Source organism: Lissotriton helveticus, chromosome 9 (genome assembly GCF_964261635.1).
Source record: "Lissotriton helveticus chromosome 9, aLisHel1.1, whole genome shotgun sequence".
Lineage (NCBI taxonomy): Eukaryota > Metazoa > Chordata > Amphibia > Caudata > Salamandridae > Lissotriton > Lissotriton helveticus.
In genome coordinates this window covers 149,180,912-149,191,588 of record NC_136070.1, presented here as the reverse complement: position 1 = coordinate 149,191,588, position 10,677 = coordinate 149,180,912, and the positions used below count along the sequence as shown (strand labels likewise).

Here is a 10,677-nt window from a genome sequence, read left to right as displayed (position 1 = left end):
TAAAATCAACTGGGAGCAGCAGGGTCGGCCATAAATCGGATTGACTGTGACTGCGCCCTCGGTGTAGAGAAAATTTGGTGTTTGAGTGGAGGTCATTGCAGTGTGACGGCAGGAGGTGTGAGGTAGAAGGGCGGAAGAGGAAGGAGAGTAGAGGGTTGATGTCGTGCTAACAGTTACGCTGAGGGACATTAAGGGCTGATTACAAAGTATTTAACAGGACCTGATTGAGCCCAAGTGGGATAGATAAGCTGCTGTTTGCATGACATTAAGTAAGGCATCTCCCTGCTGCGTCCCTATGAAGATTTAGTGCTCCGGGCCTGGTTCCAGCTCGCCCATACCCTGACTGGGAACTTTCTTTCTCTGGTGAAAGATAAAGCAAACAACTGTATTTTTAAATAAGGCAGTGCAGACAGGGCTGTGCTACTCTGTTCTCCAAGCTGTGTTAGCTTTTGCCACGTGCATGTGGTTAAACTCTAGTGCCTTTGGTTTGTGCGACTGATAATGATACCTCTACAATATATATCTTTATACTGACTCTGGGCTAGTCATGGTGCTTGTTTTAAACTTTAAGACATGCTGTTGTGTATAACATGTCTCAAAAACATTGACACAACCTATAGATTTCGCAGAGCCGAAACCTATTGTCTTTGCCACTGCTTTTTTTCAACCTGGTAAAAACGCTTGCTGCTATAGGAGTACAGCCAGAAGATTTTGAAGTATTTTCTACAGGTTTGGGGGCTGTCTGTGATTATTGAAAATTAAAAATTTGCAAACATTCGTGACAAGAATTTTCAATTCTATTAAGGACTAGGAGGCGAGGATTATGCTAATCTCATTTCTTTATTTAGAAATGCCCAGCAGCCATGTAAAACTACATTACCCAGAAACACTTGGGTCAAAACCATAGAGTCTGTACTATAAATAGCCATGTAGACAATCCCACTTCCTCTTTCTTTGGTGAGAAGGAATTCCAGGAGTGCAGAAAACAGTACATGAAAGTCAATGCAAAAAGCAAACCCAGTCCAGGGCAACGAAGGAAAGTTCAGCACAGCAACTGCCGAAGGGAGAAACAGGAAAAACCATCTTCAAAGAAGAAAACAGGAACATCCATGCCGCACCGTAGGGACGCCATTTAGGATCCGATCCTGAAAAGAGACACAAAGCCGTAATACACGTCCATAATATAAAGGAACATGTTAAGAAGGGTGGGTAGAGAAAAAACAAGTCAATGGTAACATTTGAACACAGAGTAATACTGGCACATTCATCAGAAAGTACAATGTATAAACAATGGGTGGGATAATCCTCGCCTCCTAGTCCTTAATAGAATTGAAAATTCTTGTCACGAATGTTTGCAAATTTTTTATTCTATGACAGGACAGGAGGCTCCGATTATGCTTGTTTAAAGCTGGTCCACCACAACTGAAGCAACATTGGTAATAGGCTTAAAGTAAAAGGTCTTGAAAACAGAATCCGTTGACCAGTCAGCAGCCTTCATAATGTCCCACAAGGTGACTCCCAAAGAGAAGGCTTTAGACGCCATGGCCCCACGGGCAGAATGAGCACCAAACACAGAAACATCAATGCCAGCCTCCCCCATAAGCCACCGTACCCAACGAGCCAAAGTGGCCGGGGTAACGGGGCGAAAGGGCTTTTGCAATGCAATCAATAATTGGCCTTGCATATCAGATCGAAGAAGAGAAGTACTCACCTCCTAATCCTTAAGGCATTGAACCACACAAAGATTAGGACGAGCAGGAAAAGAAGGGTAAGAAATGACCTCAGTATTGGTCTTAGTGCGCCTGGAAAGGCGAAATGTAACCCCCTCAGGAGTGAAGCTACGTCCGGCTAAATCCAAAGCACGGACATCCGACACCCGTTTGCAGGAAAGCAAACACAACAACATAGTAAGTTTGGCCGAAAGTTGTTTCCGAGATAACAAAGAATTGATCGGCCAGGCTTCCAAGAAGCGTAAGACAACCGAGATGTCCCACAAAGAAACATATTTGGGACGTGGAGGAGTAGCCAGACGAATACCTTTGAGAACCTTAGCCACTAGAGGATGTTCTCCAACAGGTTTTCCATCCACTGGAAGATGACCCGCAGAAATAGCGGAACGGAAATTGTTGATCGTGCCGTACGCCAAACCAGAAGAAGATAGAGAAGCCAAAAAATTGACCATCAAAGAGACATCTGCTGATGTTGGATCAGCTTGCCGTTGAGCACACCAATCACTCCAACGTTTCCATGACCCTCTGTAACGTTTGTGAGTACCTGGAGCCCAGGCGTTGCTGAGAAATCTGGTAGCGTCCACAGAAAGGCCTGAGACCGCCCAACGTTCCCCGAAATCCGCCACGCCAGGAGAAGGAGGGAGCCTGACTGAACCAGGGGATGCGGATTCTGAAGCGGATCTAACAGGAGATTCCACTTCTGAGGAAGAAGGAATGGCAATGCACATGCCATCTCCAGGAGAACTGGGAACCACGGCTGAGCCCTCCACAGAGGAGCGATCAGAATCAACTCCGCCCGAAAGCGTGTCGCATAAGCCAGAACCCTGGGGATCATCATGAATGGGGGAAACGCATAACAAAGGGACGTCGGCCACGGTTGAAGGAAAGCATCCGTGGCAAGAGCCTCCGGATCCGGTCTCCAACTGAAGAATTGGGGAAGTTGGGTGTTGAGACAGGATGCAAAGAGATCGATCAGACAAGGGCCCCAAGTCCGAAGAAGCTGGTGGAACACACGAGGATGGAGCCTCCAGTCGCTGAAGTCCTTCAGATACCTGGAGTTCCAATCCGCCACAAGATTGCGACAACCCGGAAGGTACTCCGCAATAACTGGGATCTTGTGCTGAAGACAATAATGCCAAAACTCCTTGGCAATCTCCGCCAACAATCTCGACCGAGTCCCTCCCAGTTTTTTGATGTAACGTACTGCTGATACATTGTCCATCCGGAGAAGAATGCAGCAGTGGGACTGAAGAGGCGACAGGCACTTGATCGCGAATTACCCCGCTAGCAACTCCAAACAGTTTATGTGGAGTGAAAGTTCCTGGGGAGACCATCGTCCCCCCGTCGAGATTGGGCCGCAGCGGGCCCCCCAGCCCCAACGACTGGCATCCGACTCGATCACAATTTCCAGAGAGGATCCGAAAAGAGCCCGACCGTTCCAGGCTTCCATATGATCCAGCCACCATTGCATTTCCGACCTCGCCTCCTCCGAAAGAGGAATCTGATCGGAATAACGGAGGCCCCGTTGAAGATGCTGAATCTTGAGACGCTGCAACGCACGGTAGTGCAGCGGAGCCGGGAAGATCGCTTGCAGGGAAGACGCTAAGAGACCGACTACTCGTGCTAACGATCTCAATGACACCGTCTGACTCGAAATAACGGAAGTCAATTCCCGTTTGATGTAACGAATCTTCTGATGGGGTAACAGAAGCTGACAAGTGAGGGAGTTGACCCTGAACCCCAAGAAATCTATCCCTTGAGTAGGACGTAGCACAGACTTGGGAACCTTCACTAGAAAACCGAGGGACTGGAGCAGGTCGATAGTCCACTCCAGATGGGACATTAGCTTGACAGGACAGTCCGCCAGAAGGAGGATTTCGTCCAAATAGATGATCAAACGAACCCCGCGAGAGCGGAGAGACTTCACAACCGGACGTAACAGTTTCGTGAAGCACCAAGGTGCTGACGAAAGGCCGAAGGGTAGAACCTGATACTGATACCAAGTCCCCAGCCACTGGATTTGCAGAAAGCGGCGATGGGGACTGAAGATCGGAACAGAGAGGTAAGCGTCCTTGAGGTCTAGACGAACCATCCAATCCCGTTCTCGCAGGAGATCCCTCAACAGATGGATGCCCTCCATCTTGAAGTGGCGGTAAACCACTCCCGCATTGAACTCCTTCAGGTTGAGAACTAACCTCAATCCCCCTCCCTTCTTCTCCACCAGGAAGACCGAGCTGGCAAAACCCTGAGGGTGGCGTACTGTCGGCACAATTGCCCCTTTCAACTCCAGAGACTTGAGTTCCTCTGTGATGAACTCTTGATTTTGCTTTGAGAAATGAAGGGAAAAGGAGGATGGGACTGACGCAAGGGATGATAGAACTCGATTTTGTATCCCTGAACCGTCTCCAGCACCCATGCATCGCTGGAGATTGAGCGCCAATTGTGTAGAAAAAGGCGAATCCTGCCCCCCAGAACAACACTGCAAGCAGGAAGAAGTCTCACCTGAAGTGGCGGAATCCTGATATCCGCCGGAAGCACCACCGGAACGTCCATTCTTATATTGACCACGTCCTTTTCTGGATGGGTAGAAATTGGAACGCTGGGCGTAGCCCGAATCTTGTTGGCCTCCCCTATGGGACTGATACCCACGCTGCGTGGGTTGTGGTTGACCACGGCCGGACGAGCGTCCCCTGTTTCGTCCGGCCCTGCTGAAAACCGGACGCATGGCCCGCTTCAAAGATGCCTGGGCTTTGTCAATGCTGCTGAAAGTACTGACAAAATGAGTGAGCTCTTTCAGAAAGGGTTGCCCGAAAAGGAGGCCCTGAGCCGCAGCCACTGCCTCGGAAGCCGAAAGTTCTGCCAATTTTGGGTCCAACTTGAGGAGAATGGACCGTCGACGCTCACTAGAGAGCGCGCAGTTGGCGTTACCCAGCTGACAAATCGCCCGCTGCGCCCATTCGATCAACTCATCAGGGTCAACTGTGGATGAGGATTCCTTGGCCATGAAACCTAAATCTAAGATCTTAGTAAGAGGCCCCAGGAGATCCAAGACCTTCTCCTGACAAGCCCGCCAGGACCGATCCAAACCCTTCTTTGGGTCCTTGGAAAACTTCCTCAAGTAGGTCAGCATGGAAGGATCGACCTCAGGCGTGTCCGCTAGGTTATCCGCCAAATCAGGCCGAGGACAATCTGAGCGGAGACGCGCACGAACGTCATTAGCAAATGGTCGACGGATATGTTGCTGAACATACTCCGCCACAGCCGGGGAAGGAAGCCACGCAGTGGAATGAGGATGCACAATGTCTGCAGGCTCAAAGGTCAAAACAGGAGGATGACTGGGCGCATCCACAAAATGTTCTTTACATTTCTTCTTCTTTGGTGGCGGAGGAAGAACCTCAGAGGATGACGAGGAGTTCTGGTCATCACTGTCCGCCTCAACTGGAAGAGCCTTAGACTGGGAAGAGGATAAGGACTGCGCCAATCTGCGAAAATCTGAAGAATGCGGATTACCAGGAGATGAAGTTGACTTTTTCGACGAAGGCACCCAACATTGTTGCCGAGAATATTGAGTCAAATGGCGCTTAAGGGGCGTGATAGCCCGTACAAGCGCCTTATTCATAGAATGCTGAACCCCCTTGTCAAGGGCCTCAACCAGGTCCTGCTTCCTCATAGCCACCATCATCCTCATAATAATAGTTATCACTCATGGTACACAGGTAGTGAAAAGTCAAAGAGCCCACAAGGTGACTAAAAGTTATGGTATGCCAATGGCAGAGTCTGAGGGAGTGAAAAAACCTCACAGCAAGCAAGACAAGCAGAAAAAAACTGCACCAAAAATCGTTAGAGGGTGGAGGGAGGGCTTGCTGTCGATAAAAATGCTCACTCTCGGCAAAGCCTATGCAAATTAGCCAACCGGGACTCTTTCTGAAGCTCCGGTGTCAAGGGAACAGCTGGGAGGCCGTGGGCGTGTGCGTCTTGTCGACGAACTGTCAGAGCCGGCGCCGCCCTGGAAACAGAATTCCAGACGCGTGAGGAATACAAACCGCGCGTGCGCGGTGAACCGGCAAGCCTCTCAACACGGAAGCAACTCGCGTCAGACGCGCGCGAGGCTGCCCGTCCCCAAAGCTCCACTCCATAAGAGTACGGGACACAGGCGGCACGCGCCCAGACCCTGGGAAGTGACACACGCTCCCTGCCGCAACGCCCAACGAGCACAGAGACGCGACGAAAAGGCGGCAGACAGCGCGAGCAAAGCGCTAACAACAACAACAATGCAAATACAATATGTAAGTAAAGAATATAGAATGAGAGCACTTAACTGGCTGCGGAGCCGCAAAGAAAGAGGAAGTGGGATTGTCTACATGGCTATTTATAGTACAGACTCTATGGTTTTGACCCAAGTGTTTCTGGGTAATGTAGTTTTACATGGCTGCTGGGCATTTCTAAATAAAGAAATGAGACTAGCATAATTGGAGCCTCCTGTCCTGTCATAGAATTGGCCAATCTAGATAATAAAACAGATAATAAAAATGACTGTGCCATCGACAAGTAAGTAGTCCAAACTGCCATGTTTTTCCACAACAGCAAAAACATCCTTGTCTTCTTTCTTCACTTTCCTCGTGCCTTTTTTGTAAGCCAAACTGAAGTAACAGAAAGCGAAAGTAAAAGCGTTTCCGTGCAGGGTGGTTTCAGGAAGTCCCCTTGGTGCCAGGACACAGGCCGCCGAGCATGAAGAGAGATGGAGAACACAAGAGTGGTGCTTCTGAAAATCCTTGAGGAGCTGACTGAAGCCGATCTCCGTGCCTTCCGCTTTCATGCTGAGTCTCAGATCCCCAGGGGAGTCCTTGATGATGCCGAAAAAAGAGAGGACCTCGCCAACCTGCTAGCAGCAACGTTCGCGGACAGATGTGGACCCCAGGTCATCAAGATCCTAAGAAGAATACCACGAAACGACATTGTATCCCAATACAATCACATCCTCTCGCTTTCAGCGGACAGTGACTGAAGGTGAGCGCAAATGTTTTTCAGTGAGCGTTCGTGACGTATGTACACAGAAGCGCGAGGCTGCGAATGTTCAAGGTAGCGTGCCGCTGGAGGGCGCTACGTAGCGTGAGAAAAGTTGCGCCTAATAAGATCCGTCACTGCCTGCACGTTGCTGCTGTGAACAGAAAGCAGAAAACATTGGGGCGCTGCTGTATTGGCAAATTATACCGCGACCAATTCAGCATATTTCACTGGGGGCTAGGTGGGTCCTCTCTCTATCCGGTTAAAAAATAGCTGTCGGATTGGGGATTTAGCGGGTCTCCCCTTCATTCCAGTACTGAAACAGAGTGAACCATTACCCAAAAACAAGACCACAAACCTGCCATGGGAACACATCCCATCATCAAAGGAGAGGCATTTTTAAATCGATCTCTCTGTGTGTATATAGATAACGATATACATTATATATATTTCGGACTAAATGTTGACTGCGAACACTTAGTCCTATTTCTATAGCCACCCTCTATGTGCACCTTCACTGACGTTTTGGCCCTGCCCGCACCAACCAAAGGCTCCCCCTACCGGTGTGTTCCGCCTCCGCTGGCCTCGCGCCTCCGTCAGGTAGCACGCGCTTTGAGAGGCTGCGCCACTCACTGCCCCTTCTCTCTCTCACCCTTGTCGCCGGGCCTACAGCGCCCCCTCCCACCACAACCCAGTGGAGACCGAGTATGCGGCACTTGTTGGCACTGGACTAAGTCTCGCTGTCAGGTTGGCTCCCGCTTTCTAGAAGCTTTACCTGTCCGAAGTTCTCACCTTGCTGACTGACGATAATTTTTGTTGTTTTGTGGAGCAATTTTCTCGGGCCCGCCAAATCTGCTGCTTGTGTTCCGAACTTGGCGCCTGTTCGGGAACACCCAGGTCCCCCTACTTCCTTACGCGTGTGCCCCTCCAACCCCAGGTTTTTTACTGCGGGATTTTGGGCCAGAAGGCAGACGGTCGAAGCAGAGTGATAATGATACATCTTGTGGCCTACTAAGGTCACTCCCAATCCTGAGTTTTTAGTGAGTACTTTTACTTCCTGGCATGTGAAAGTTACGTAAGAACATGAGTTTGATCATGTAAAATCTCGAGTAAGATGTAACTTGAATATGTTTATCTCTATACCTGTGTTTGTGAATCGGCCCTCAGTCTGAAGTGCTCATATATTCGGAGGGATATATTGGGATTTAGATTATAAGAAATAATTCAAGTATCATTGGAAATCATTTAAAAAAATACAAGGAATATAAAGTAACAACAATAATTTGCCCATTCCTAAAGACACCAATATGTTTATACACCTAGGTCTTCGTTACATATTGAGTGGTGAAGGATGCAAAATAATAACCATAGTTACCTCTTGTAAACCTGCAACAGTGGTGAGCAGGGATTTGTGGTTTATGACCCCAGTGGGAATCCCTTCCATAAGTAGACGCCTTGCATTAATACCGGTCGACAGTAGTTGTAACAGGGTCCATGTGTATGAAATGAGGTCTGCTCCCTCTCTCGAATCACAGTCCCATTTTCAGGTCTCCGCTCTAGACAATGCATGCCTTGTCTTGAAGAGACATGTTGTATATACTTTGTGGCCTTCAGCTCGCCCATAGGCTTTCTATTTGCTGCTCCATCATCTATCATATTCTTTCTCCCCATTTGTCCACAGCATAAATGTCTCGTGCCTCTTCCTGTGTTCAGCCCTCACTGAGAGTGTGAACCAATTACTACTATCCATTCTCAGCTCCCATTTTAGCAGATGTTTGTCAGAACTTCTTTTTTTCTTTAATTTAAAGCACCTTACATGAGCGCTCATTTTTTCACTCACCGAGTTCTGTTGCTCCGTTTCTGTAAACAGGGCTGTATATCTTATTTTTATCTCGTCACAAACACGATGAATATTTACTTTTTTTAGGTTGTGCTAAATAATAGATGTGTCAGTGTATTTTTGTGTAACTTGTGTTGTAATAAAAACATCTAGCATTTATTGTCAATTTGAGGACTGTTTTCGTAATTGACAACTGTCCTGTTCTGCGGTGCTCTTTCTCGGCTTGTAGCTTCAAGGTAGAGAGGGAATAATAAAATTGCCCAGAATTAGTCTTGCTTTAGTTGATCTCATTTTGTGAAGGTACTCTGAGGTGTACCAGACAGTTTTTTTTTTAACACCGTCTAAGGTGTGAGTGGTGTTGTGGAGATCACTGAACCAAAGGTCGAGCACTCCTCCATTGCTTGCCACACTGCCATAGACCTCCGGAAGATCTCATTGGATGATCAGTTTTATCACCCACCAGATTTCTTTATGTTATACCTCTACTCAGATTTATTGCTGTGTGGAAACATGCTACTGTCCAGCATAAGCACTATTGTTGTATAACGACAGACCATGCCTCTTAATTTGAATAATTTCTTGAGGTTTAAATCTTAACACTGACATCCTTTTGCAATGTTTGAGATAACAGCTTTTTCATAAACGTAAACATAGAGGCAGCAAGGCCTCCAGAATGCAGTAATCAAACTGGGGCCTCAATAGGGTTAAAGGTATTCCAAAACTGTTGTCGAGCTGGAGACTCTGGCAAATGTGAGCATATTATCTCCCTCGTCACACAGTCAGGGTGAAACGCTAGCATACTAATCACCAGACAGCAAACAGAAGCGATTCACTGCTGGGAGAAGGCATTGCAGGCAAATGGTGTTCAGACCGGAAACGGGGATTAAGGCTACCTTGCCCGCACTGGTTATGAAGTCCTAAAGGTTTTATAAAAATGAAGGTGCAGATGGTCTGGGACACAATCCCCTAGATCCCAATAATCGAGAGCCAAGAAACTTAGCTTTCTAATAAATTGCACAAGAGTGACGCCGCACCCTTCAAATATTATTACAATGTTTGTAAATTTACAACAGTGTTAACCATAGATTTCAATAATCCTCCTGAACGTTCTCCCAAGAAATTCAGAGTCAAGTTCTTCAAAAAAGAGTTCTTTATTCATAAATGATGGAGTCAATAGCCAGCGCGTTTCGTCCGTGACCGGACTTCTTCAGGGCTTGTCAAGTTTCTTCTTTTTTTTTTTAAGATATAAGTTCTTGTTATTCTTCACACATGAAAAATCAGGTGATTTAATAGAACGAAAACAGTCATGGTTCCATGATATTGATGGTTCCAATTTTAAAGGATCTTGGAGAGTAAAGGCCGCGAAGAGTATCGGCATGTAGTAAGGCGTGTGGTCATCTGGTTCTATCAATTAAAAAAAGAAGAAACTTGACAAGCCCTGAAGAAGTCCGGTCACGGAGACAAAACGCGTTGGCTATTGACTCAATCATCATTTATGAATAAAGAACTCTTTTTTGAAGAACTTGACTCTGAATTTCTTGGGAGAACGTTCAGAAGGATTATTGAAATCTATGGTTAACACTGTTGTAAATGTACAAACATTGTAATAATATTTGAAGGGTGCGGGATCACTCTTGTGCAATTGCAGGCAAATGGCGCTGGTAGCCCACAAGTCAGGAGGGGGACGCTAGACCAAAGGCAAGCGCCCCAGCCCACAACAGGAATAAATTGAGCCGCCGCAAGTGCAGCGTGCCAAGGCGGGACCACAGAGAACTTAGATCGGGTGTCGGTCGCCTGGCCCAGTCACGCTTTCCAGCCCGTATGGCGATCGGGAAGATGAGGGACACGCCTAACTACCATCGGTAGACCCAAGACCTCTAGGAGAAGGGCACCGTACCTCTCTGCGGGTGTTTCTGGAGGGATACTCTCAGGTCACAGGTCCTCAGGGGAAACTGGCACAGAGGCAGACCACAGCAAAGCTCACCTCACTGTCATCAAAATCAGTCACGGAGTGGTCTCCTCCAGTCTGGAGGAGACAAAAGGTAAGCATGGAGCAGCAGGTAGATACGCTTAGCAATTGCAGTCGAGGGATAGTGGCACAGA

General features: G+C 47.7%; 1 protein-coding gene across 1 annotated transcript in view; it reads left to right on the top strand.

Moving 5' to 3' along the window:
* The first annotated feature begins 7,295 nt into the window (after positions 1-7,295).
* Positions 7,296-10,677, top strand: part of MIDEAS (mitotic deacetylase associated SANT domain protein) — a 733,716-nt gene continuing 730,334 nt past the window's right edge. The window contains exon 1 of the mRNA XM_078659668.1: positions 7,296-7,774. The gene's annotated coding sequence lies outside the window, so the exon portion shown is untranslated. The remainder of the gene's footprint in view (positions 7,775-10,677) is intronic.